The sequence below is a fragment of the Mercenaria mercenaria genome, chromosome 1, assembly GCF_021730395.1.
Source record: "Mercenaria mercenaria strain notata chromosome 1, MADL_Memer_1, whole genome shotgun sequence".
NCBI classification, from domain to species: Eukaryota; Metazoa; Mollusca; class Bivalvia; order Venerida; family Veneridae; genus Mercenaria; species Mercenaria mercenaria.
Window position 1 is genome coordinate 118,598,354 of NC_069361.1, and position 26,843 is coordinate 118,625,196.

Consider the following 26,843-nt stretch of genomic DNA (forward strand, 5'->3'; position numbering starts at 1 on the left):
TTCTCACCTTTATAACGAGTTTAGAAAGCCTGATTTAATTATGGCTAAACAAACAAAGTGATAAGACACAACAGCGTTTTTATTTTTTTAAAAGAACCAAGATTTTTTCCACATTATATCTCATCAGTGCTGGATTTTTTATACAAAAAAAGGAAAATGCATTCAGGAATCTAGCTTTTATAAATGATAAATTATGTGTATTTTGAACAATTTTATCTCTTAAGAAAGAAACAGTATGGGCGATGATAAGAAGCGCTTTCCCTAGGTGTGGCCTGAATGCATTTTTAATATATAAAACCCTTCTGTCCATACTAAATAATGCAACTGAATGCTTCTTTAATTTCTAATAAAATCCAGCAACTTGTCATTTCTCTTATTAATTTTTAAAGAATTATTTCATTTTTTTTATGACAAAAGGTGAGAATCTTCTAAAAGAGGTGAGAATTGCTTTGCTGCAAGTATCATAATTTAATTGGTCAGTACATAATTCAACATGACTGAGCAATCAAAATTAGTATATTTTCAATTAAAATAAGTTTGTGTAAGTTCTGAAAAAAAGAAAAGAAAAACAGCTGCATTTCAATCAATAAAATGCCAAACACAGGAAATAACCAATTCATCTGTACATATCAATAAAATTTATGATGCTCTGACAATAATTAGACTACATGTGAAGTCTACAGGGGTTTTATGGGCCCTTATCAGACATGATCTTGTTTATTGGAGATTAAGATCTCTGGTATTTAAGGGGTCCTTTATATAGGAGATTTTCTTTGCCTTTAAACCTATTGCTATTGCAGAAAGGCAAGGCAGAAATAACAACTTATCTATCAATTACATGCTTCAATATAACCTAGGAATGAACAGCAACAACAACACGTGGACTAAATATACAGTTTATCAACGTGTTTCGGTAGTTTGTACCTTCATCAGGATAAACAAACATATGTGACGTGTAAAACAGACAAATGCTGTTAGTTTGATTTGAAAGCAACCTTTGCATTTATCAACGTGTTTCGGTAGTTTGTACCTTCATCAGGATAAACAAACATATGTGACGTGTAAAACAGACAAATGCTGTTAGTTTGATTTGAAAGCAACCTTTGCATTTATCAACGTGTTTCGGTAGTTCGTACCTTCATCAGGATAAACAAACATATGTGACGTGTAAAACAGACAAATGTTGTTAGTTTGATTTGAAAGCAACCTTTGCATTTATCAACGTGTTTCGGTAGTTCGTACCTTCATCAGGATAAACAAACATATGTGACGTGTAAAACAGACAAATGCTGTTAGTTTGATTTGAAAGCAACCTTTGCATTTATCAACGTGTTTCGGTAGTTCGTACCTTCATCAGGATAAACAAACATATGTGACGTGTAAAACAGACAAATGCTGTTAGTTTGATTTGAAAGCAACCTTTGCATTTATCAACGTGTTTCGGTAGTTCGTACCTTCATCAGGATAAACAAACATATGTGACGTGTAAAACAGACAAATGCTGTTAGTTTGATTTGAAAGCAACCTTTGCATTTATCAACGTGTTTCGGTAGTTCGTACCTTCATCAGGATAAACAAACATATGTGACGTGTAAAACAGACAAATGATGTTAGTTTGATTTGAAAGCAACCTTTGCATTTAAGCAACCTTCAACATGTAGATACAAAATGTCTCTTTACACAGATGGTCCGTATTGCTTTTAACAATATCAATTGGCATATCTCTGAGGCCATTTAAAGAATGACCATCTAAGTTGAAATGTACAGCTATATTGGTTGAAAAATTATTATCAATGAAGTTAGAAATGTCAAAGTCATGACTATTCATACGTTTTGACACAAGTTGTACCGTCTGCCCAACATACTGAATATTGCACTTTTTACGTGTAATCAAACATATAACACCACTAGTTTTGCAGTTAGTATTTTGGCGTACAAAATGTAGAGGCAACCGTTATAATGTTGCAATGGGAGTGACGAAGTGGTGACTTTGTATTTATTTATGTCATCCTCACTATATGTACTAAACGTACTGCTCACGGCTAAGGGTTGTTCGTCAAGTATTTGTGAGTTCTTGAAATCCGGGTTGAACCGATAAATGACTGCAGCTGCAAGTAAGATTATCAAAGATAATATTTATTTGATACAAATGTATGTCCTTATGGAAGGATAAACATATGGCAAGTGCCATGATGCACTCAATAACAAAACAATAGAATGATAATATAAAAATTGCTATAATGACTACTAAAGATATACAACTATTTTAAACGTCAAATTACAATCTTATTGAGGAAGATCTAGGTTAAAATAAAAAACAATCACTAACCTGCAAGTAAGATTATCAAATATAATATTTATTTGATACAAATGTATGGCCTTATGGAAGGATAAACATATGGCAAGTGCAATGATGCATTGCACCTGTCCAGATCATCGATTCATAAGGGCATAGTGCACGGTTAGCATGGATAAGTAGAGGGGAATATAATAGGATTAACGGGATAACTGTAAGGGTGATATATAGGCCAAATAAGAAGTAAAGGGAATACTGTATGTTGAATATATATATATATATATATATATATATATATATATATATATATATATATATCTTAAAGCTGTCATTTTACGATATAAAGGAATATACATAATGAAAAACAACAACCACTTCATTCATTTTATTTATATCTATGGTAATGTTACCCTATGACACGAGCATCTGCTTCTGTTACAATTAGTAGATACATATGAATCATATATGTTACAAATGTTTGAGCTTATCAAATAGCCCAAATAGTACGTTGTCTCTTCTATTCTACAATGGGTCTGAAATATGTACACATATTGTACAGACGTTTTATTTTGTTAACATAGAGTTTGAGATTTCAACCTTCGCCGTCCCCTTCAACGTCTCTCATATATATTTGGGGTAGCACGTCACAGATATGCGCGTATTTTAATTATATCAGATGTTGCTACTAAAGTTTTCCATGTAATATCAAGTAAGCCTAAGACTTCTTTATGTGAAATGAAAAGCTTTGTTTCAGGATTTCTGCTTATTAAGTTATTCCATTATCCATATGTATAATTAGACTAAATTTGATGCGAAACACTATCAATAAGTATTAGATATGAATTTTTTATTGCTAATAATTTTAACTAAATACATTGAATTGAACCTGGAAGTATGAAGTTATCAACTGATTTTGAGAAGCATTGAGATTTTGTTCAAACTTTAACTTCTAAGGCATAATTGTGTCCCCAGGCGGTATCGATTATACTAGATGGGACCTTTTGTCGTATGAAGTGAAGGTTTGGACGTCCGAATATATGATATCACGAAAGTCAAAACTTCAGTTTATTTTCGTGTACTCTGTTCACATACTCGGCATCAAAAACTGAAATCTGGATGGAGGCACATGGCAGGACAGTCCTTTTACATGACAAATAAATAAGTACGCGCAATTATCATTTTGTGGAACATTTTATTTTCACTTCCATATAATAACAATCCGTTTCTGTCTGACATTTTATACGACAGTTGCGTTTTAATTATAAACATAAAATGGTACTAGTAAGACGGGAAATTCTTCTGAAGTATCAGACAATTTCAAATCTATGATATCATGATGCGAGAAGATTCCTGTTAGCCGTATGTGATAACTTCATTCTTTACATGCACGGACCCAGAGCCTGGCAGAGGGGCATTGTGGGTCAACCCTCCCTCTTTTGATTCTTACATTTTACAAAGAAAATCGGTCTTGAAACTCGGTGTGACCCCCCCTCTCCCCCACCCCCTCCTAAAATGGGTTGCCCCCTTTTAAAGTTTGTGTCCCCCGAACCGAAATTCATGGATATGCACATGCTTTACTTATAAAATAGTATATTCAAACAAATACATGTATATGCCCACGTTATTTTGTGCGACAATTTCCGTCTCCACCTAACATTTCTTGACTGTTTCGCTAGACACATGGTGACTTGGCACAATTATATTGTGCTGTCTAAGAGTTTGGCATTATACAGAGTCATGCAGAGTGTCATGATGACAAAACGTATGAAATCCCGAGAGTACCTTACATTTGTTTCAATTCGCTTGTTAAATGTATTCATAACTTGTGTATATTGGCTCATGTTATCAACATATCTTTTAAAAGGTTAAATTTTCATCAGGTACATTGTTTATGAGTGTCTACAAGTAAAACGCGTCTTTTAAGAAATTCTATGAAATACTGGTGCACAGCATGCTTCTGTCTATTATATTTTATGGTCATGTCTTTTGTGTTTGCTTTATCGCATATATTTAACTTAATTTCAAAGTATTTCGACAAATGCATTTGTAATAGTTGGTGTTTCATGTTTTTGTTTGAAAAATATATACTGCATCATCTTTCAAGAACACCAACAATTATAAAATACGTTAATACGATTATCATTTTTATAACGCACGAAAAAAAAAAAACGATCATAATTACGGATAAATTGAAAGGACGGATTAAATGAGGTAAGGTTCATTCTTAAGTTTGAAATCTCAAGGAATTTTAATCGAACTTCAACTTCATACGTTAACTTCGCAAGAGACGTTGAAGGGGAAGTCGAAGGTTGATATCTCAAACTCTCTAATATAAGTAGATCCCAATACTTATGTATAACATATGAGGTAAAGACGTATTATAGTGTAGGCTATAAGCCGAAAGACTGTGCGCTTTTTAGAAGAGTTTTTGTTTTGTATGATGTTTGCGTATTATATCATAACATTACAATTCTGATGTAGAACTTATCGCTGCATGAAGTATTTAACAAAATATAGGCCGATTTTTTATGAAACTTTACCAGTGGAGATTTTCATTCTACTTGTCATAACTTTTTTATATTTTTTTAATTCTAAAATAATTTTTGTACAAACATTTGTCTTTCAAATGCCAAGCTATACATATGTTTGTTTGGTGTTTGTTGCAAAATTACTGGAGCGTGACGAACTTTAATGATTTAAGCAATTATGCATGTAAAACATATGTATATTGACCTATTTTGTAAAAAAGTCATGTAAAGAACAAGGTTGGAGCCGTGCCAACTAGTATTGATAATAAATGTGGATGAAATGTTAATGTAGACATAACTAGATTGATCTGAAACTTTGAATTTCATAATTTCTTTGCAAATTTCTCATACAGTGTTCAGAAGCTTCTGTCAAAAACCACTGGACTGTGACAAATTGTTTTCATTGCTAGTATGCACGTATTTTTTTTTAAATATTGAAAAATACTTCAAAAAACATGTAGAACATAGCCAATAAGACGTTTTATATGAAGTGAGGCAAATCGTCAAAGCGAGCATGACGACTTTGTTACAAGGAAGCTATTTACTACTCAAAAGAAAGCGAAGATTCTTGGGAAAGTATTCAAATAACGAACGAAGGTAGTAACTCGCCGATTCTGCCTCTGTAGTCACACCGAAAGTAGTCAATGTCAGTATATTGTACTATTGTCCGGCCTAGTAGATGTAATTTTCATGTCAGATATAAACTGTATTGATACTTTATAGTAAAGAAGAATGTCTGTGTATGATTTAAAGCTACGTAACGTTATATAGTTCCATGTTTGTGTAGAACGTGCTGGGTAGAATGAAAGTGAATGTAGGTACCTGCTGATGTCTTCCTACGCAACATTATCGTTTTATCATGTATCTCAGTCACGTGACCATGGTTTCACTGCATTGTTGAAAACCCAGTGTTTTTGGTGGGTTTCTTTTATTGTCTATAGACAGACCTTCAAGACAAGGGCTATCTCGCAAGAAATGAAAGGCTGGACATGCTGACAAGAAAATGATATGCATTGGCATTTTACATTGAAAATAGCAGCGGGGACATTCAGTACATTCTAACCTATAAAGAAAAAATAAACCTTTGCCATTTCTTACAGGTACGAAGGTAGTAATTCGCTAGAAATGCTCCTGGAGAGCAAATTACACCGTGACGTTATTTGCCATTCTTCGCGATTGTGGCATTTTTTTCAAATTTCATTCTTGAATATTTCTTTAAAACTGTTATCATTGTTTTCCATCTAGGTAGAAACTTTGATAAGTAATTGATTAATAACTTTGAGCAACTGGATCATGTTATATTATTATTATTATTATTATTATACCACATTTATAACATTATAGTGCCCTTTTCATGATAAACATGTTCAAATACGCTTAACATAGCACACAAACAGCCCAGCAGGACGCGAACTTCATCGTCTGTACTCTCTACTAGTACACAAAGCCCCCAGAACAGAGAGAGAGAGAGAGAGGGAAATCCCTTTTAGGTACAGGCTTCTCCGGCTAACTTAGCCTAGCTCTTTACGAATAGACAGTCCGGTTCTTTAAACGTGTCCGGTATATAGCACGGATACACGCAAAGCCGTCTTCCATGGAAGAACCAGTACACGGCTCTTACCTGACATTCTCTCTTCATTGCAAAGAAAACACTTTCTCGCCAACAGCTGCGCCTTATTATCTTTCAGTGAAAGATTTAGAATCCATTAAATGTATGGAAATGTTTCGGTTACTCGAGCTCTCTGTTAAATACGAAATTAAATATATCTTTCTGTCGCGTTCTATGTATCTTTATCACTTTCGTTTTGACTTGTTGGCGCGCATACCACAAGAACACACACACTTTCAAAATTTTGTTTTGGTGTGTTGGCATGTGTGCCAGGACGACACAAAGAAACGTGTTGCATAAACCGCGCGCAAGCCAATGTAACATCAGGAAACATCCTAAATTAGCCACCATAGATAATCCAACGACAGCATTTACACCTGACGACATACTGAAATTATAACGTATATCGCAGAATATTTGAAGACGAGTTTCAGATGTTATCATCGACGAAATGAAATTGTTTAACGGACTGAATACAAAAAGACAAGTTTTAAATAAAAGAGTATACATCAGTTGACATTTTAGCGGCAATGTGTTTCGCATATTTTAATGAATGACATGTTTGTTTTTTTATAAAGTAAAAGGGTAAAGTCTTGTTTATTATAGTGTCACCCCTATTGAAAGGGCAAGCCAATTTGGTTTATGAGACACCTTTATTGTGCGTACCAATACCTCCCAACTCCTACTATTTTGCCAAGCGCCAGGCGGATAGAGGTCGGTAACCATTCTTTTAACTAGCTCGCGGCTCACGAACCGGCCTTTTCGGAACGAGTCCCATGAAAACATTACCCTTCGACCTCCCAATCCCGGGACGGACGCCTTAACCACTGGGCCACGGTGACTGGTTATAAGTGAGAATGAAATATAAAGAACATGAAAATGTGAACAATGGCAAGGGCCATAACTTCCCTCTAATCACCTGACAACACTTTCTGTAGATTCTTTTTGACACTTGTTTTCAAATTTAGCTCAATATTTGCATGTATGGAGACAAAGGTTTTGACATCTTCTTTTTAAACAAGACATTTTAGACTTTGCGTTTGCGAATACTACTACAGGATTATTTTGCCTTTGACTCCTGATTAACTTGAATTTCAAATGTCACGTGAATAATTTTGTTTCGTTTAATGGCTTAATCTTATTAAAATCATGTCCTGCAAACGGTAGGCTTACATAAGGGAACATCTTAAAACTTTTGTAATGATGACACGCTTATTGCTTATAATTATGTTTATATAATCTATTACCCTTTAATCACATCTGACCTTGATCTGAAGGTTTAAATTCATTCTTTTCCCTGAGGACAAACTGTTGTATATTTCTGAAGAAAAAAAACTGAAATAACGGTTCTGAAGGCTAGAATCTGATAAATGTGCCGGACGTTGACAGCCTAATGACAGTGAAAAGACACGGACAGACAGACAGACTGAAATATTGAACAAGAGCTCGAAGAACACGAGATGACCCTACCACCCCTGGATGCATTCGGTAACTGCGCAAGGAACAGAAACTATTTGGTCATTGTGCACTGGACGTTTGACGTACTGACCCCAAATCTATAATCAAGGGTCATTTACCAGTCATAAATGACCTCTAGATCAAATCTGATTTTAGACCATAGCTTTCTCTAGTTATTCGACAAAATATGTTCTACTGTTCTGGGTCAATGTGGCCTTGACCTTTGACCTACTGATCTCAAAATCAACAGGAGTCATCTGCTGGTCACGATGAACCATCCTATCACGTTTCGTGAATTTCGTGATAGATTCTATGCCTAAGCGTTCTCAAGTTATCATCCAGAAACGGTTCAATTGTTCCGGATCGCTGTGACCTTGACCTTTAATTTTCTTGTTTCAAAATTGACAGAAGTCATTTGCTGGTCATGATCAACCATCCTCTAAAGTTTCGTGATCATAGGCCTAAGCTGGTCATGGCCAACCTGCTTATCACCTTTCATGATCCTAGGTCCAAGCATTCTTGAGTTATCATTTGGAAACCGTAGACCTGTTCTTCGTCAATGTTACCTTGACTTTTGACCTACTAAACTCAAAATCAATAGAAGTCACCTGTTAGTCATGATCAACCTTTCTGATAAGTTTTGTGATTCTAGGTCAAAGCGTTTCAAAGTTATCCTCCAGAAACTGTTTAACTGTTCCGGGTCACTGTGACCTTGGCTTTGACCTACTGACATCAAAATCAATAAAAAGAATTTTCTGGTTATGGCCAACTTCTTTGTCAAATTTCATGATCCTAGGCCGAAGCGTTCTTGAGTTATCTTCAGGAAACCGATTGGTCAACATACCGACAGACCACCAGACAGACCGACCGACATCTTCAAAACAATATACTCCTCCTTAGAACTGGGGTATAAAAAATGGGTTTCACAACCCATGAGCATGTTCTTTAGTACTTATGACATCGTTTTTGGAAAGACAGCTGAACGAAATTATTGAAAAATAAAACTTTAAATGTACCGTTATAAGTGTTTTCAAATTTGTCTACAATTTCACAAATTCAAGAGCCGTAACTCTCATATATGCACGTTTATTTCATTTCTAAGCACCAAGACTGATTAATAATTTCCTCCGACATACAGTTCGCATAAAATGATGGTACATTTGTATTTTATAAATAAGTATTATGGTGGGTGTTGTATACCAATGCCTTTTATAAATGACTTCAAGGGACATGACTTTGACCATTATAATTTACCATAAAAGAGTGGGTAGAGATGGGTTCTACATCTAAAATGTTTTGTTATAGATAATAGTATTGTATCAAATAAAGATCCTAACTCTTCTAAAAAGTGCACAATTCGAGCCTATGTTCAGTCTTATAACCTCCACGGTTAAAAGTAACAACAAAAGGTATCACATTTCTACAGTTAGAGGTTTATTAAAGCAATGCTTCGATCTGTGATAAACTGGACGCTTTATGAAAAGCACTGTCTATTATTGATCGTGGATAGTCTCGGTACAAGAAATAACTCCGTAGTTCTTCAAGTAATTTGTCAAAAGTTTCATTATCGGAGGTTATTCGTTGATATCGTTTCGCTTGGCTAAATGGAATACAGCTTTTAGGGTGACACGTAGAGTAGTTCAGGTATAGATGATTATTTGTTTCATTAACAAATATACTGGTTTCCACTCCACGTGTAAAGTTTCGTTCTTGGATACGAGCAAATCAAAGAATTCCATCGAATCCGATGGTATTTGGTGTGTAAATTTAATGGCTGGATGCAAGTTCTTGATATCATGTAGAAACTTCAGTAATTCATCCATTGAAGCATCCCATATCATGAGTATATCGTCCAGAAAACGGAGCCATAGCGCTGGTTGTAACTTGTATGTACTAAGAAAAATCCTGTTCTAATTTCCCCATAAATAGAGAAGCGTATGATTGGGCCATAGCGTTCCCAATGGCGTACCCATTTTCTGTATGTTATAGCTGTCATCGAATTTGAAGTGGTTATTTTTAAGCACTATTTCTAAAAGATCTGCTATTTAAGACCAATTCTCTGTAAGAACCAAAAAAAAGGTCCTTTAAACCGATTTTTTCTTGAAGAGGATGCAAAATTAAGAAAATCCTGTTTTTCATTTTTTTCAATATATGTACCGGTTACCATGGAAACGAGGATGCAAATCCCCAACTTGCTTCATTTTCAAAAAACCAGGGGTGCATGCCTATTTTATTATCTGGAAAGTACTAGAAAGTGTCCTTTATTTTCGTACTTGCAAATTTTAAAGGCAAATGAACAAGGTTTCATACCAAACTAATATTTCCAAATATTTATTTGATTCTTGTATGACCTACACTTTCATCTAAACATATATTTATGGAGCAAAACATATGTTTATATTTTGCTCTACATCTTGAAAAGTGCACATGTTTCGGCAGAAAAATGTTTGTATAAAGGGAAGATGATATTTCAAAAAGAAACATAAACCGTAGTGGGTCATTCAGACACATTCTTGTAGATTTGGGCCAAAGTTTATAATTTGGGGTATTTTTCCTATTTTTTTTGTTACCTCCCCTTGATGGTCTTCATTTAGGTAATCACAAAGAGCTTAACTTCCTGGATTATGCTGAAATCAGATTTCTACTCGGATTTTGCAAATTTTTGGTATATTAATACAATGATAGTCAGAGATTTTATGCTAAATGGGCAGGTGATGTTTGGATGTGTCCCTCCAAACCAAGTCCACTTTTAAAATTTGCTGAATAGCGACATTGTTTGGGAAAAATTCTCTGGCAGAAAAGAATCTAAACTGTGGATAGACATCTGTCTGTTTATCTGCATAAGTGAAGTTTGTATCAACTGACTGAAGGATCAGTGTTAAAGGATAACACTACAATGAAAACAGGTGAGTCTCATAATATTTCATGTTTTAAACATTTCAAGCTATGCAAGATATTTGCTCACCTCCTTCAACAGTTTCAAAGACCATTCAGAGGTTATTTTCTTAAATATTGGACAGGCATTTTTTATTAGTTTACCAAGATAACCCTTTAAGGCGTATTTTGCATCATTTTGGGGATACTATGCACCAACACCAGTGGAATTAGGAAAATGCTCTCAGAAATTGTCTAAAGTGAAATTTTCCAAATTACCAAAATCTATGTAAAGATATTTTTTATGTGTGTAAAATATTCATGGATTACATTTCAGTAATTGAGCCACACTATAAATGTTGTTTTAATAACCTAAATATAGATTAACATTTGCAAAATAATTTTATAACATCAAACACCCTTATAAGGTAACACATTTGGGAATTTCATATTCAGAATTGGGGAACAAACGTACTTCTTCTTTAGGATTACCTCCTTTTATGAAAGGTAGATTTATAATGGTTATAATGGAAAAAGTCCTGATTTTAGTTGTAAATGACCATTAGCATGCTTTATGACGTCATTTGTAAAGAGCAGATAAAGACATATTTTCATTTCAAAATGTATTCATTTTTGTAAATTTATTTGTTTTGTTTTTCAGCTGTGAGTTGTATTTTTTTTTTTTGAAAATGACTTATAAATAAGTGGGTGTTCTAGAGAGGTAATCATAATTTAGTCATTTGCAACAGTGTATGTGTTTGCCAAAGTACCTGTAGAAATATAGACTTACTGAAGTAAAAACACACTGAATGCTGAAAAATGAAAACAATTATTGCATCTATTGCTACACATGTCAGCATGTTTTAATCTGCACATGCCTGTTTTACTGTTTAACAAGTACGTACTGAATGTAAATGGTTTGATTGTGTCAAAGTTAATATGATATATATATATATCTTATATATTTACACCCCAGAGGCCTACATGTATTTAAATAAAGAATAAAGTCCCCCACATGCCCATTTTCATACAAGTATGATATCTTGACCTCTCAATCTGTGATACAAGAGTATCTACTAGGACTTCATATAACTTAAATTGACATAAAATATATTATATTGTGACTATAAATATTGATTAGTATTTGAAATTTTCAAATATATCCTTTTTCAGAAAAGGACCCTCTGCACATGTATGAGAAACAGAGTGGTTTATATAATGTTGAAAAGGATTAAATCCTGTATCTGTCAAAATGGAACAACAGTATCAACCATTTTAGTTTGATTTGTGTTTATTTCAGACTAATTCTTCAAAGAATGAATGATCATCCTCATCCTTATATTGGAATAAAAGAAAGTTATTTACATTTTATTAATAGTTTGTCTTAGTATCTGATAAGGTCTGATTTCAAATCTTTATAAATGCTTGATTAAATTTTATTTGTTGACAGAATATGTATGAACATTGTTTAGAATTTCATGTATCTTTAAACAAAGTGTAGCAAAGTCAAAAGTATTTAGTGTATTTCATACAATTGTTCCTTTTAAAATCATTTCAAGGAAGGAGAGATCTATGTGATGAATTATTTCCATTAAAAGAATAAAGGAAAGATGTATATATTATACATTTACTTATATAAAATTTGTTGAATGATTGAAATAGTGTATGTAAATTTTATTTATTTACAAATTTGTGAGAGGAAACCCTCCGGCTGGCTTGTAGAAGTTCGATGTCACAAATATTTTAACTGGAGAGCCAATCCCCATCCCACCGCCACCCATAGTCAAATGAAAGACATTAAGATTGTTATTCTCTCACATCTCTATTATTAAGTGACAGCTACATGGTAAAAGTAAATGCAGTCAGAAGACCTCTGATATCACCTGAAGAGCCAGCCTTCTCAAGATTCTGTATCAAATAAAAATAACAAGGACTGCTCAATAGACTTTCTATAACTTGCAAATGTGCAGTCTGTGACATAACTGTCTGATCAAGGTAGTTTGATGTTGACAAGATGACATTTCATCTCTAAATTAGAGGACACAAGTTTGAAATGCAGTATGTCACTGTGAAGGCAAAATGTTTATGAAAATAGTGTTTTTGTGTTTTCCAAATAGAGAGGCTGAAAATGGGGAACCATCAATTAGTGTATTTGGAATAAGTTATGAACATCTGAAAAGTGAAGATCTGTCCCTTATTTTGGATTGCCACAGATCAAAAAAATGATTGGTGCCTTTGACATAAACAGAAGAACTCACACTGGACACCCTGAAAATGGAATTATGTTGTTTGCATTAATATTTCTTTTTCCGATTTATGGAAACAAATAGAATGTCATTTCTTAAAGATGTTGATAGTTGTTTAACCAATTTAAAGGCCCTGTAATTAAAAGATATCTTAATTTTCGACTTAAAATTAAAATTTGAAAAAAATGTGATATTGTTTGATTACTTTTGAATGTATAACATTAAATTTGGTATATTTAAATTTGATAAAATTTAATGTATTTTGAAAAAGATGCACATGAACATATGGAATAAACACATGGCAGTCTTTGAATATTTGTAAAAAAATTACATGTTTTGCAGTTCTCATCAGATTTGGTTACCAATTTGCAGCATATTTTTATATTAAGGCTTATTACTCGGAAACATATGCAGATCTTATTGTATATTTTATACCATAGATAATTTTATTTCATATGGATTTTTTAAATCTTTAGAAAATACTGAGAAAATTTAGCAAAATAATGGTTGAATTAGTATACTTGATTTTGTGAGATTACAATTCTTTTTCACTCTTAAGACTCTATCATAAAATCAGATTTTCTGATGAAATTTATTTGTGTCGCGCCATGAGATTTTTGGCCCAAATGCGGCGTTACGTCATTCGAGAAAAACCCGATTAAAGTTACGTCACAAAAATGAGTGGAGTTCAACACGTTTTCGCGTCAATTAATGCATTTTATCAATTAACACTATACTATTGGGACGATAAATGAATGAAGAGACAAACGTCATTTACCAAGCAGGTATTGTAACAGTTCCGTGTTTTGACATTTCGTTTCATTATCAAATAATTGACAATTTATCGCCCTTTGTATCAACACGCCATTTTTAAACATGAAAGGTCGTGTGAAAGGAAATTTTTAAACAGTAATTTGACGATTGATTTAAAAGGGATAATGAATGTCATTGAGCGATTTACTGGTAAGTAGTAATATTTACACAATATGTAGAGTTTTAAAATATTAATTAAATCCATATTGACCGTTTTGTCCTTCGAAAATATCCCGGAATTGTCATCTGGGCTTTAATTCTAGCTAAAAATATTCAGTTCAGAGATGTTTATTTGCTGTTACGGATCTCTGATGGTAATGGGAAATAATCAGAAAATTAAAACAGCGTCAGTTAAATTATGTCAGCCAGAACACCCGCAGTTTTTCAAAAAAGGAAATCACCCCCTCCCGGAAACATTTTACCCCCCTTCTCCATTCCACAACTGGGTTACCTCAAATCACCCCCCTTCCCATCAACTTCCTCCAAATACCTCCCTTCTCTTTCCCACCCATTGTCATATGAAATACACCCTTCCTCAGCTTGAGAACTGCTTCCCACTACATTTATAAACTAAATACACCCCCTCTCCCCCCTCCTCCGTTCCTTTTAACTGTAAATTACCCCCCTCCTATATCCTCCAAATAAGGGGGAGTGGGGGGGAGGGCATTCATGAAGCTTACTTTTCTCCACAACAGTTTTCACTCTTATTTCTGATCAGTGTGTCAGTATGAAAGACCAGTATGTCAAAAGTCACAGCCTTATCCATATTTATGTAGTGACTTACAGGAACAGTTGTCAGTTTAAATAAATTATTTCTTATTCATGTCAAACTCACTTCAATTAAAAAAGTATAAAGAATAGCTGTTTGTTTTTATTTTGTATAAAACAGATGCTCAATAGCTTTTCATGTAAGTTTGCATTCAGTTCAATTGGCCATGATTGTTGGATTCCCCACCACTACATAATGTTCTTTACAAGTTACAAACAACTTCTACACATTAAATGAATATTTTTAAACTTTAAAGACATTTTGTTAAGAAAGTCATGCTTTTGATTGAAACATATTACACTCATAGTATAAATCTTTGTGTTCTGTGTCCTGAGGTAACTAGCTAGGCCATCTTTATCTCACATTTCAGCTTTTTTTAAAGTATTTATTAATTTTACAGATCAACTATTGATGAACTACTGAGAAACATCTGGCATATTGCTATGACCTTAAACAAAAAAAGGAATTCTCAAGGCATGCCTACATACCACATGTTGGAAAGTTTGTGGGTTTGTAATTTTCTGCATTTTTGCAGTTTTTCTATTGTAAGAAAGATAAATACATCTTAAGAATATATACAAAAAATAAATCCCTCTTAAAATAAGTACAAGTAGATTTATCTAAGTTAAATAAATCTTACAATATCGTACACATAAATGACCTGATTGTATTAATAGCATTTTGAAAGAAATCATTACTAGTCTAATAGATTCATTCAACAAACATATCTAGCATAAAAAGAGGAGAGTGGGGAAATATGCATAATGATTGAATATCATCATACATGTATTTTCCTAAGAAACTGTTGCAGTATTTGAGTATTCATTTAGTTAGACTGAACGAATTAATTATTTTAAGTGTATGTCTACTAGTATGTCAGAAGATTAGCTAGTTTTTTGTATTCTTGAAAATTATGAAATTGATGGATGGATGGATACTTAGTAGTCATGCTTTTATGTAGATTACACAAAAAGACACTTTTATTTTTAAAAAATGCTTCACAGTATTCTATTCTATAACTTTCTACTTAAAGGTACTAATTTATTTTTGTTTTGCAGAATGGCTGAAGGAAGAAAGAATTTCCAGCCAGAAAAATAAAATTCTTTATGAATTTGTGAATGGAAATGAAACCCAAGGAACTAATATATTTGCTTACCATCCAGTTGAAAGTATGCCAATGGAATAAAGTGCAACTGTCAAAGAAGTGCACAAAATAAGGTCATGTTTTCTGCAAAAGTTCACCAAGCTGATTCAAACTACAAATGGGAGTCAAGAAAAAAGTAAAACTAACTGAACTGCCACAGTTCAACTGTGAGAAATGTTTGGTAAAAGTATGTTTTGTTGTCAGAACAGCAGTAAAGTGGTTAGAGTAAAACTGTCTTCATTGTTTAAGCAATACAGATTTTTTTAAAAAAACATACTCCATGCATAATATATCTTGAGTGTTCATTTTTATTTAAATAATCATACAGTTTCAAGAAATTTGACAATAAATGCTATCTTTAATTTTATAAGAAAATAGTGCATTGTTGCCATGGTATTAAACATTAATCTGACAATAAATTATTGTAAAACATCTTTCATGTTTATATGTTCTATTTGTTAAAAAATATAATGTAAGGTCATATTCTTATCTAAGTAGTAACTGCATCAACAAAACATTAAGTTATCTTTGAATCTGCCTTAAACTAGCAAGAGTTGTGTCGTGTGTATCAGAAAATTATGTATATCCCAAACAGTGTCACATCAATTTACATGAAATGAGGTTTTCTTACTTTTGAATATGAAATTAGACAGCTTTTAATGTATATATTATTTTGAAAAACACTTTAACATATTCAATTATTTCAAGAACTTGATAGAAATGGTACTTTTGGTAAGAAAATACATCATGGTTGCTATGGTAACGAGTCACTGATCAGTGTGACATCTGTACTACTACTTTAAGCAAAATCAGTTTTAATATTTCTAATAATTATATCTTTTTGCCTGATTTTCTGTCTAACAGTTACAAAGAAATATGTCAATGTGTCAAGTGTTCTAACAACAAGGTTAATTTGTCATAGTTTTGTCATGTTATCTAACCCGTAATCCAGTAAATCTATTTTTGTACAAAAGAAAGCCATATTAAGATTTTTGCAAAAAAAAAAACTGTTATCTTTAAACTCTGTCTGTACACTGAAAAATGTTGACGGTATATTAACTTCACTTTCTTGATGTAAATTTTGGCTGGATTTATCAAGGAACTATTCAAATTGGATTTAACAACTGTGTTGCCATGGAAACGATTTTAAGGGGAAAATAATATGTGCTTATATAAAAAAATGAAACAGAAAGAAATAAATTTAATTAACTGTATGTTATGTTTGATATTTCATTATGTATTTTTTTTTCATATTATTTTAAGAAGGAGTCTGAATAAAGATATTCTGCCTCTATTTTGATACAGTTAGACGAAAATATGGTGTCCGAAAGGCGGTAATTTCTCCATAAAAACGGCTGATTTCTGTTGTCTAATAGCAGATTTTTACTTGGAACATGACAATCTGTCAGATTACCTGAAAACCCCATTTTCGACCAAAATCGCATTTGGGCCAAAAATCTCATGGCCTGACACATTTTTTAAGAATGTCTATTAATCTTCAGAAATCCAGTAAAGGAAAAACAAGTTTCATTCTAAGATATACAAGGCATATAACATCCTACATTAACAGGATGTATTTGCTTTAATAAATAAAGTAGATTTAGTTGTGTATTTTGATAAATTTTGGAAATCTTTATGAGATATGTCTGCAACTGCAGTTTGTATTGACTGAATATTTACTGGTATTGTGCATGATCAGGGTTTGTCTGAATAAACTTACTAAAGTCTTAAATCTACATTATCTATAGCTATCCTTAAAATGTCTGGTCATTGTCTTGATAGTTTGAAAGAATTATATACATTTGAGCCGCGCCATGAGAAAACCAACATAGTGGCTTTGCGACCAACATGGATCCAGACCAGCCTGCGTATCCGCGCAGTATGGTCAGGATCCATGCTGTTGGCTTTCAAAGCCTATTGCAATTACAGAAACTGTTAGCGAACAGCATGGATCCTGACCAGACTGTGCTGATGCACTGGCTGGTATGGATCCATGCTGGTCGCAAATGCACTATGTTGGTTTTCTCATGGCGCGGCACATTTCAAGTTGTATCTAGCAAAATATTGATTAAACTGTTCTGTAGATCATTTGGTTTAATTTGATTGTTAAAATAAAAGAAGAATGTTCATCAGGATTGTTATTACATGAACAAACTTTTTATTTTTAAATATCATGGTATTTTTCAGTCTTGGATATATACTGTTATTTGTTCATAATTTCGAGTTGTATTTAAAATGTATATATTAAATCAAATGGCGAAGTGGACACGATTTTGGTTTTATTACTATTTGTTTCCATGGCAACAAAATGATTTCCAAATGTGAATGGACACTGTCTTTACACAAACACACATAGATATATTTTTTTGTTTTATCCAAAAAATGTCATTTAATATTAATGGCTTTATAGTAATTGCAGCAAAAAAAAAAAAAAACACTTTGATTTATAGTTCTTTTTAATGCAAAATGAATGTTGTAACCATGGCAACTTGAAAAAAAATGGACAGACATGATTACTAACCATACGGTACCTTAAGGGCCAGTATCAGTTGGTTATGAGTATTTCCAACTGCTTTGAAACTCAAAATTAATTTACTCAAAAGAAAGCAAAGTGCAAACAAGGCTGTTGAGAACTGACCTTGTGACAATGCTCTAAGTTTCATAGATCATTATTATGGTTGTATCCTTCTTAATTTTGCCCAGAATATGCTTTAGGTGCCTTAGATGCATTGACAGTTTGCAGATGAACTTTTCCTGTTTCATAGAATACAAAGTTGGTACAGAAAGCGCTTAAAATAGGTCTGAATTATAATTTCTTTTACAGACCAGTCGACGACGGCAGACGTTCTTATGGAATTTGTCAAAACACACTCGGATATTGCTACAGTTGTTGTGCTACAAGCATCCTCGCCGACAACTACGTACCAAGATATAGAAGAAGCGCTATGACATATCGCGTCTAATAAAGGTTTCGACAGTGAGCAACCGGCGCATGTTTATCTCTATCAGGACAACGTTCCATTGTGGACAACGAGAATGCATCAGATGCACTTATGTTAGTTAGAAAACTTACCAAATTTAAAAACGTGCTATCACTAGATGACCTGTATGTGAGTGGATTTATCCTGAAGCATAAGCACCACATAGACATTTTAGAGCAATATGGTATCAAACCCATTGATTCATATCTAAATATGTGTGGTGCATTGCATATAAATGCGGAAGAGCAATTTTAAAAAAAAAGAAACAAAAATTTTTGATGAAATTGGATAAAATCATCAGGGAGATGTAACATTGCCAAAGAACTTATCCGTAGATGTAAAGAAACCGGTGTAGATTTGGTAAAACTCCTGAAATAAGAACTTGGTCCAGAAGGTCGTTTTACAGCACATGTCCTGCATAGTCCATATATAACAAAGAATTCTTTTGGTGAAACATACGGTGATCATCGGTATGCTTTGGAATTATGCGAGAACGACTTTAAAGCCCTGCAAAGTTATGCAAAAGCAATTGGTATTGAATTCATAGCCAGTGGCCACGATAAGCCGTCTTTTAATTTTTTAGAAACGCTTGACATTCCGTTTTACAAAATAGGCTCCGGAGATATTGGTAACCTCGAATTGATCGAACATGTGGAAAAAAGAGTAAACAAGTGATACTATCTACCGGTATGTCGGACTTGATGACGGTAAAAAAAAGTGTACGTGCAGTTAAAATATAATCATGATTTAACATTATTGCACTGTACATTTAGTTATCCAGTACCAGACAATGAGGTCGAATTAAATGTCATTCGTACGTACCAAATAAAGTTTCCAAATATTAAAATAGGTTTTTCATGTCACGACCAAGGAAAACCATTAACACTTGCAGCTGTCGCATTGGGATGTGAAGTTGTTGAAAAACACGTAACATTAAGTAAATAAATGAAAGGTTCTGACCATATTGCATCTTTAGATATGAGCGAATTAGCAATGCTCGTTAGAGATGTACGTCGCATTGATTCATTGTACATTCAGCCTTCCGAGTATGCATGCGTAAATAACTCGGAAAACGACTAGTGTATACATGTTCATTTGAAAATGGTTCCATAATTACACCCAAAAATGTAGTGGCAAAGATTAATTCTAAAACTGCTAATGACGTACCAATTATCGACACATAATGGGAATTTCGAAAACTACAAACCGCTGTGGTAAAAAATGAAAACATGAAAACCAACCACTTCAAAACCATGTCTGGGAAATCTGACAGTAGCGGAGAAGTATTTCTGACATGCACTCGCGCTGATTTTTCAAAAAATGTCACCATTGATACTCGAAGCACTAAAAGCAGACATTCCAGTTACAATATGGGTTTCTGGAATGCATTTACAAGAAGAATTCGGTTCTACCTATATTGAAATAGTAAAAATGTTTTCATCTACGCCTGCACAAATTGAGTTAAGGCCGAACAATTCAAAAACGATGAGCCAAAGATTTATCAACACTGCGAATGCATTTAAGCGTTTGCTACACCCTTCAATCGATATGGTTTTTGTACATGTGGATCGAATTGAAAGTCTTGCCTGTACTGTCGTTGCGGTGCTTGAAAGCATAAAAGTATGTCCTATTGAAGGGGGTGAGTTAAGTGGATAATGATGAATCTCTTCGTCATGCAAGAACAAAGTATGCGCACATGCACTTGGTTTCAAATGAATGTTCACGTCCCCGATTGTTACAGCTGGGAGAAAATGAGGCGCGCATACACGTGGTCGGATCTCCTGAAGTTGATGCTTTGATAAATAACAATGTTTCATTTTCAGATGTTCAGAAACGTTACGACATCGTTTATGAAGAACTGGATTTCATGGTTTTACTTTATCATCCTGTCACCATCAATTTTTATCCACATGAAATCAAACACGTCGTCCAGTGTTGCATTGCGTCAGAAATTAATTTATTTGTTATAAAATGCAATAACGATACTAATTATGAAACAATTATAAAAGAATGCATGAAATTCAAACACAATCCTCATTTCAGATATTTACCTTCTTTGAGATTTGAACATTTCGTGCCATTGATAAAGCACTCGAATGGAATCATCGGAAATTCAAGCGTTGGTGTTCGAGAAACGCCCATTTTAGGTATCCCTTCGTTAAACATTGGAAACCGGCAACAACACCGTTCAACTGAAGCTCGATCTATTATTCATATTCCCGATTATAAAGAAGTATCAGTGGCAACATTGAAACGTATGAAAAAAAATCCGAGTGCAGAACCGGTGACTGAATTTGGTTCTAGCGGTTGTGCAAGTCGTTTTAATGAATTCATTCGTAAATGTGATCTCAGCGCAATAAATGCACAAAAGTAATTTGTAGATATTTGATAATCGTAAGTCATTAAAAGGACATGAATAAATCCTTATTCTAACACGACAGGTAAATAACCTATATAAACACAGGAGTAAATCAATCAACGGTTATTTTGTAATAACCCATGCGCACGCAAAGTAGTGACGTCATCCTCTATGTATAGAATGATCAAGGTTCATAGCACGAAGTATAGTTTATGTCGCAAAAAGTAGTTACCGTCTTTTCAAACACAGTTGTGTTAGAATCGAAATTACAAGTTTCCAAGTGCGATTTATCGAGGAATAACCCGTGTTTTGAGTTCTTATGCGAAACAATATATCACTCAGGCCTACTGCCTTCGTGATATATTTTTACGCAAAAGAACTAAAAACACGGGTTATTCTACGATAAACCACGCTTGGGAACTTTTTATTTCTTAAATATATTCAAGATGTTCATCTTTTTACTATTTGAATAGCTGTTAAAGAAATAAAATGAAATACCATTTTGTTCTAAGACTAAATGCCTTTTAACAATAAGATTGGTGATAGAAATATTTGCGTTCAAAAACAATCTTAAACTTTTCTAAATAATTGGAACGTACGATGCTTTGAGAATTTTTTTCATCTGTGGCTTTTCTGGATGTTTTATTTCAATTTAATTGCGAACGTTAGAAATAATATTTTGACTTTAAATAATAATGATCAACAACTTTATTCAATGTAAAAGAGGATAACGTAATATGTAGTTATAGGTAGTGTAACATATGGTCCTCTAAGATAATAATGTAAACAATCATTCTAAGTATTTAACATTCTTGGAACTCAGGAAGTCTCTGTGTTGTGAGGTATATAATTATATCGAAATAAACGACCAAACGTCATTTGAAGTGGTTGGTAATGATTTTTAATGTCTATGACCATTTCGTCGAAAAAATGAAGGAGCGTGTGAAATGCTTTAATGTGCTTTATCGTGATATGGACAGTCACCCCACAGTGAGTAGACAGTCGTTAGTGCTTATATCATGCTACCAAATTATCAGCTTTATTGTTTTGTCCATTGTGGGTAATCTCGTTTAGTATTTTACATTAATTAGCCATACATTATTTTCCAATGAAACACAATATTACAGCATGTTATTAAATTGCAAATACATTTAAATATAACAGAACATTCAAATTAAATCCAAATAAATATGATTTAATCTCATATATACAATACTCTTCTGTTATTGTATCATTTAAACTACTAATGTATGATAATTCAGCACAGATGTTTGTTTAAAAAGTCAATTAAATAAAAAATAGTGTGCTTATATGTATAAACGTATTTTAAAATGTCAATCCAATGATAATTCTTTATGTATATGTAGAGGAACATTTATTATAAATAAATCCGGATCAATTTTACATTTTATGTAGAATTTTATAGCAAATACAGAATGATATCTTAAAACAAGGTCAGTAAACAGTGTTTTGCCACGGGGGAAAGACATATACATAATATTACGTAACTTATAACACTTTAGAATATCGCTGTAGTCCTAATTTTGTATATTAACTGGTTTATGGCAAAACCATATTTTTACATTGTATTTGATATAGTGACTTATCTACTTTCCAGATTTTATTGATCATTACATAAAGAATCGTTTCTTGATAAACATATGACATCCCTATTTTTCACGTATAGCAATATTAAGGAGGTAGGTTACCTTCATATTTGTATGTGCGCATGTCCAACCGGAAGCTAACGTGACGATTTACGATAACGTTTACGACAAACTAAATGTGTTTGTATATTCATTCTTCTGAAAATAAATCATGAACTTGTCTTCGATCAGATGCTTTATGGTTTAATAATGCAGAAATAATGAATAAATTGCCACAGAAACACTTCAAAACATTGTTGCCTTAAAATGACGTCATTGACGTCATGACGTTACGTGTCAGTTACCGCGCAAAATTAATAGCTTTTATCTTGAAAGTATGTAATTCTGTACATTTTCTTTATTTTAACTATTTTCAAATAACCATTTTGCTGAAATTTTTATGATCTTTGCTCTATAAAAATATATTAGTTTCTTTTTTTTATATTGAAATGTTATGCGGAATGTAAGAAATGATATTGCAAGCTAATGCCTTTTAACAATAGATTGGTGATAAATATGTATTGCGTCCAATTTAAATCTAAAAATTGACAGTTGTTTGAAATTTTTTTCATGGCTTCTTGATTTTTATTCATTAATTGAACTTAAAAAAAATTTTGACTAAAATTGTCAACACTTTTCAAGTAAAAATGGGTTTCTAATATGATAGTTGATAGTAATGTAAACATAGCCCGTGACTAATGTACAACATGTAATAATTTAAACATTTGACACTTCTTCCAGAAGCTCAGCTTTGTGTATATATAATTTATTCGACAATACACCAATATGAATGGTAAGATTAATGCTAACCATTTTCCGTGAAAAAATGGAAGACGTGGTGAATGCTTAGGCTATTCTAATGCTAATGAAAAGTCGTTTTGCATAAATCATGCACGAAATTACCAGCTTTAGTTTTGTCATTGTGTAATCTCGTTAAGAATTAATAATAGCTATACATATTTTTCAATGAAACACAATATAACAGCAGTTAATTTAAATTCCCAAATACTTAAAATATAAAGAAATTAATTAAACCAATAAATTATGTATTTTAATTCATATATACAATACTCTTCTGTATTGTCATTAAACTATAATGATGAAATTCGAAAACCACTGATTTTTTGTAATACATATATGTTTAAAATAAAATCGTTTAACAATGGAAATCCACCCCAATATACATTCTTAATTATATTAGAAAGATAACGTATAATCCGATAAATTTCATTTATGTAGAATTCTAGCAAATCAAATGAAATTTAAAAACAACAGAAAAGTGTTTTGATCCGGGGAATATGACTTCTTTATTATATAAAATACCTTTGAGGATTCGCATGTATCCAACTGTATATAAATGGTTTATGGAAACCAGAGACATTGATATTTGAATTAGTAGCTTATTACTTTCAGATTACATGATCATACAAAAGAATCGGTTCAACTCTTGAATTTAACATATGAACCAGTTTTCACCTCGCTTAAATGAATTTTGATTAATCAGTAATACTTTTACAATAACTTATTAAAAGAAGATTTTGGTGAAAGGGAGTTTTTTTCACACTAAAATTTAATGCAATAGTTTTCATTGCCTCGTTTCTAACACCATAATCCAAAGCTGGGGAAATGTGCGCCAGTATTTTAGACCACCTTATTTGCAATTAAAAAATAAAATACAATCTGATTGCATCAGATTGAATTGTTTAAGTGGTATTTGACATATCTTGCGGTTTTTCAAATTTTACAATGTGCAAGACATTGGAAAATAACCTGGTGACCAATAATGATTCGTTATTTTGAACAAATGTGTTGATAGCTATATACATATATGTATACATACACATATATGTTACGAAGTCAAATGATTATATTGTTCAATGTGTCTGTGGTAACAAGAATTCGTCTTTAAGATTTGTAAGTGTAATCCATTATATATTATGCTTCTGCATTAACGATATATGGGTTACATTAGTAAAATGGGTGTATTGTTACGAATGTTTGTATAAACATATAAAAATGGTCTTCAAAACTTATCAATAACAGTCCACCATTTTACCAATATATATCAAGTTATATAATTATTTTTGACAAAGCACTTTATTGATTATAAGCGTTGTTATCTGCATAAAGAATAAAAAATACTAAAATTTCTTTCAATAAGTAGTTACAAATATTGTCTAATCGAATATAAAAACAATTTGCTTCCCCGATGGGCACGCCGCCGGGAACATTTGCTTAACTTTGCCATTTTTGGCTTTTACTATTACTCGTTAAATAAGAAAAAAAGTGCTTATAAAATAGTAATTTTGGATAAATAACTGCAAATAAAAACCTGTTCTGATAGAAAATGACAAAATCTGAAAGTTTGTGACAAAAATGACAAAATCTTTCTTTTTCGAATGTCGTATGTCGAGCACTGTACGACACAAAAAATTTGCATGTCAAAGTTCGAATGTCGTATGTCAAATGTCGTTTTTTGCACGACATTCACATTTTTTCGAGTGTCGTATGTCGCACACTGAACGACATTCAAATTTTTTCTGTCAAAGTGCGAATGTCGTATGTCCAATGTCGTTTTCTGCACGACAATCAACTTTTTTTGCGTGTCGTATGTCGTATTTCGTGCACTGAACGACATTCTATTTTTTTGTCAAAGTTCGAATGTCGTATTGTCGTATGTCGCACAATGGACGACATTCAAAATTTTCGAATGTCGTATGTCGCGCACTGAATGACATTCAAATTTGTTGGTCGAAATTCGAATGTTGTATGTCCAATGTCGTTTTTTGCAAGACATTCAACTTTTTCCGAATGTCGTATGTCGCACACTGAACGACATTCAATTTTTTTTGTCAATGTCGTGTGTCCAATGTCGGTTTTTGCACGACATTCAATTTTTTTCGAAAGTCGTATGTCGTATGTCACGCACTAGACGACATTCAATTTTTTTTGTCAAAGCTCGAATGTTGTATGTCCAATGTCTTTTTTGCACGACATTCAACTTTTTTCGAATGTCGTATGTTGCACACTAGACGCCATTCAATTTTTTTTATCAAAGTTTGAATGTCGTATGTCAAATGTCGTTGTTTGCACGACATGCAACTTTTTTCGAATGTCGTATGTCGTATCTCGCACACTGAACGACATTCACATCTTTTTTGTCAAAGTTCGAATGTCGTATATCCAATATTGTTTTATGCACGACATTCATTTTTTTCGAATGTCGTATGTCGACATTCAAATGTTTTGAATGTCGTATGTCGTATGTCGAGCACAGGACGACATTCAAACTTTTCGAATGTCGTATGTCGCGCAATGGACGACATTCAAAATTTTCGAATGTCGTATGTCGCATGTCGCGCAATGGACGACATTCAAAAATTTCGAATGTCGTATGTCTTATGTCGCGCAATGGACGACATTCAAAATTTTCGAATGTTGTATGTCGTATGTCGTTTGTTTAGCCAACTTCACACAGCTAAAACATTCGCTGATTTACTTGACACTGTGGTAATAAACTTAAAGAAAGCAGACACATTTAATGATTTAAAGGATGGATAATTGTATTTACGGTTACAGCGAAAAATACTAGAATCTATGTTAACACGGATCAACAGATGGATTTACGAATCAAGAAAAGAGGAATCCGTTAAAACTCTCCCCGGTTTTGACTGAATCAAGAAGCAAAGTATTATATGACGGCGACAAAAACAAATTTCGTCCAGTAATTAACTCCCATTTTCAACATGAAAGAAGAATCAGATCTAAAGTTTGCACAATGTGCAATGGTGAACATAAAATTTGGACTTGTGTGATATTTAAGCAGTTGTCTCCCCATGAATGCTGGAATAAAACCAAGGAGCTGTTTTCGCTGTCTAGGAAGTGGACATGCTGGCAATACGTGCAATAGGTTAAAAGTGCGAGGGAAAAATCATAACCGACTGTTGCATACTAATAGTGGAGATGGGTTAACACAGGTTCAGCATAAAAAAACAGGAAATAGCCATTTTAACGAACGTGAATATCAATTAGTCATCAAACACAACATAGTAATAGTGTAGCTAAATATAGCACTGTCCAAGTTATTGTGAAAAATAGAAATAAATAGTTAACAGTCAAC

At 33.0% G+C, this 26,843-nt stretch overlaps 1 long non-coding RNA gene across 1 annotated transcript; it reads left to right on the top strand.

Annotated features, from left to right (window-relative positions):
• Window positions 1-13,617: 13,617 nt before the first annotated feature.
• On the top strand, window positions 13,618-16,951 carry LOC123524986 (uncharacterized). The gene is made up of 3 exons (XR_006681374.2): window positions 13,618-13,974; window positions 14,994-15,102; window positions 15,652-16,951. It is a non-coding gene; the product is annotated as an uncharacterized LOC123524986 (long non-coding RNA).
• The last annotated feature ends 9,892 nt before the right edge of the window (window positions 16,952-26,843 follow it).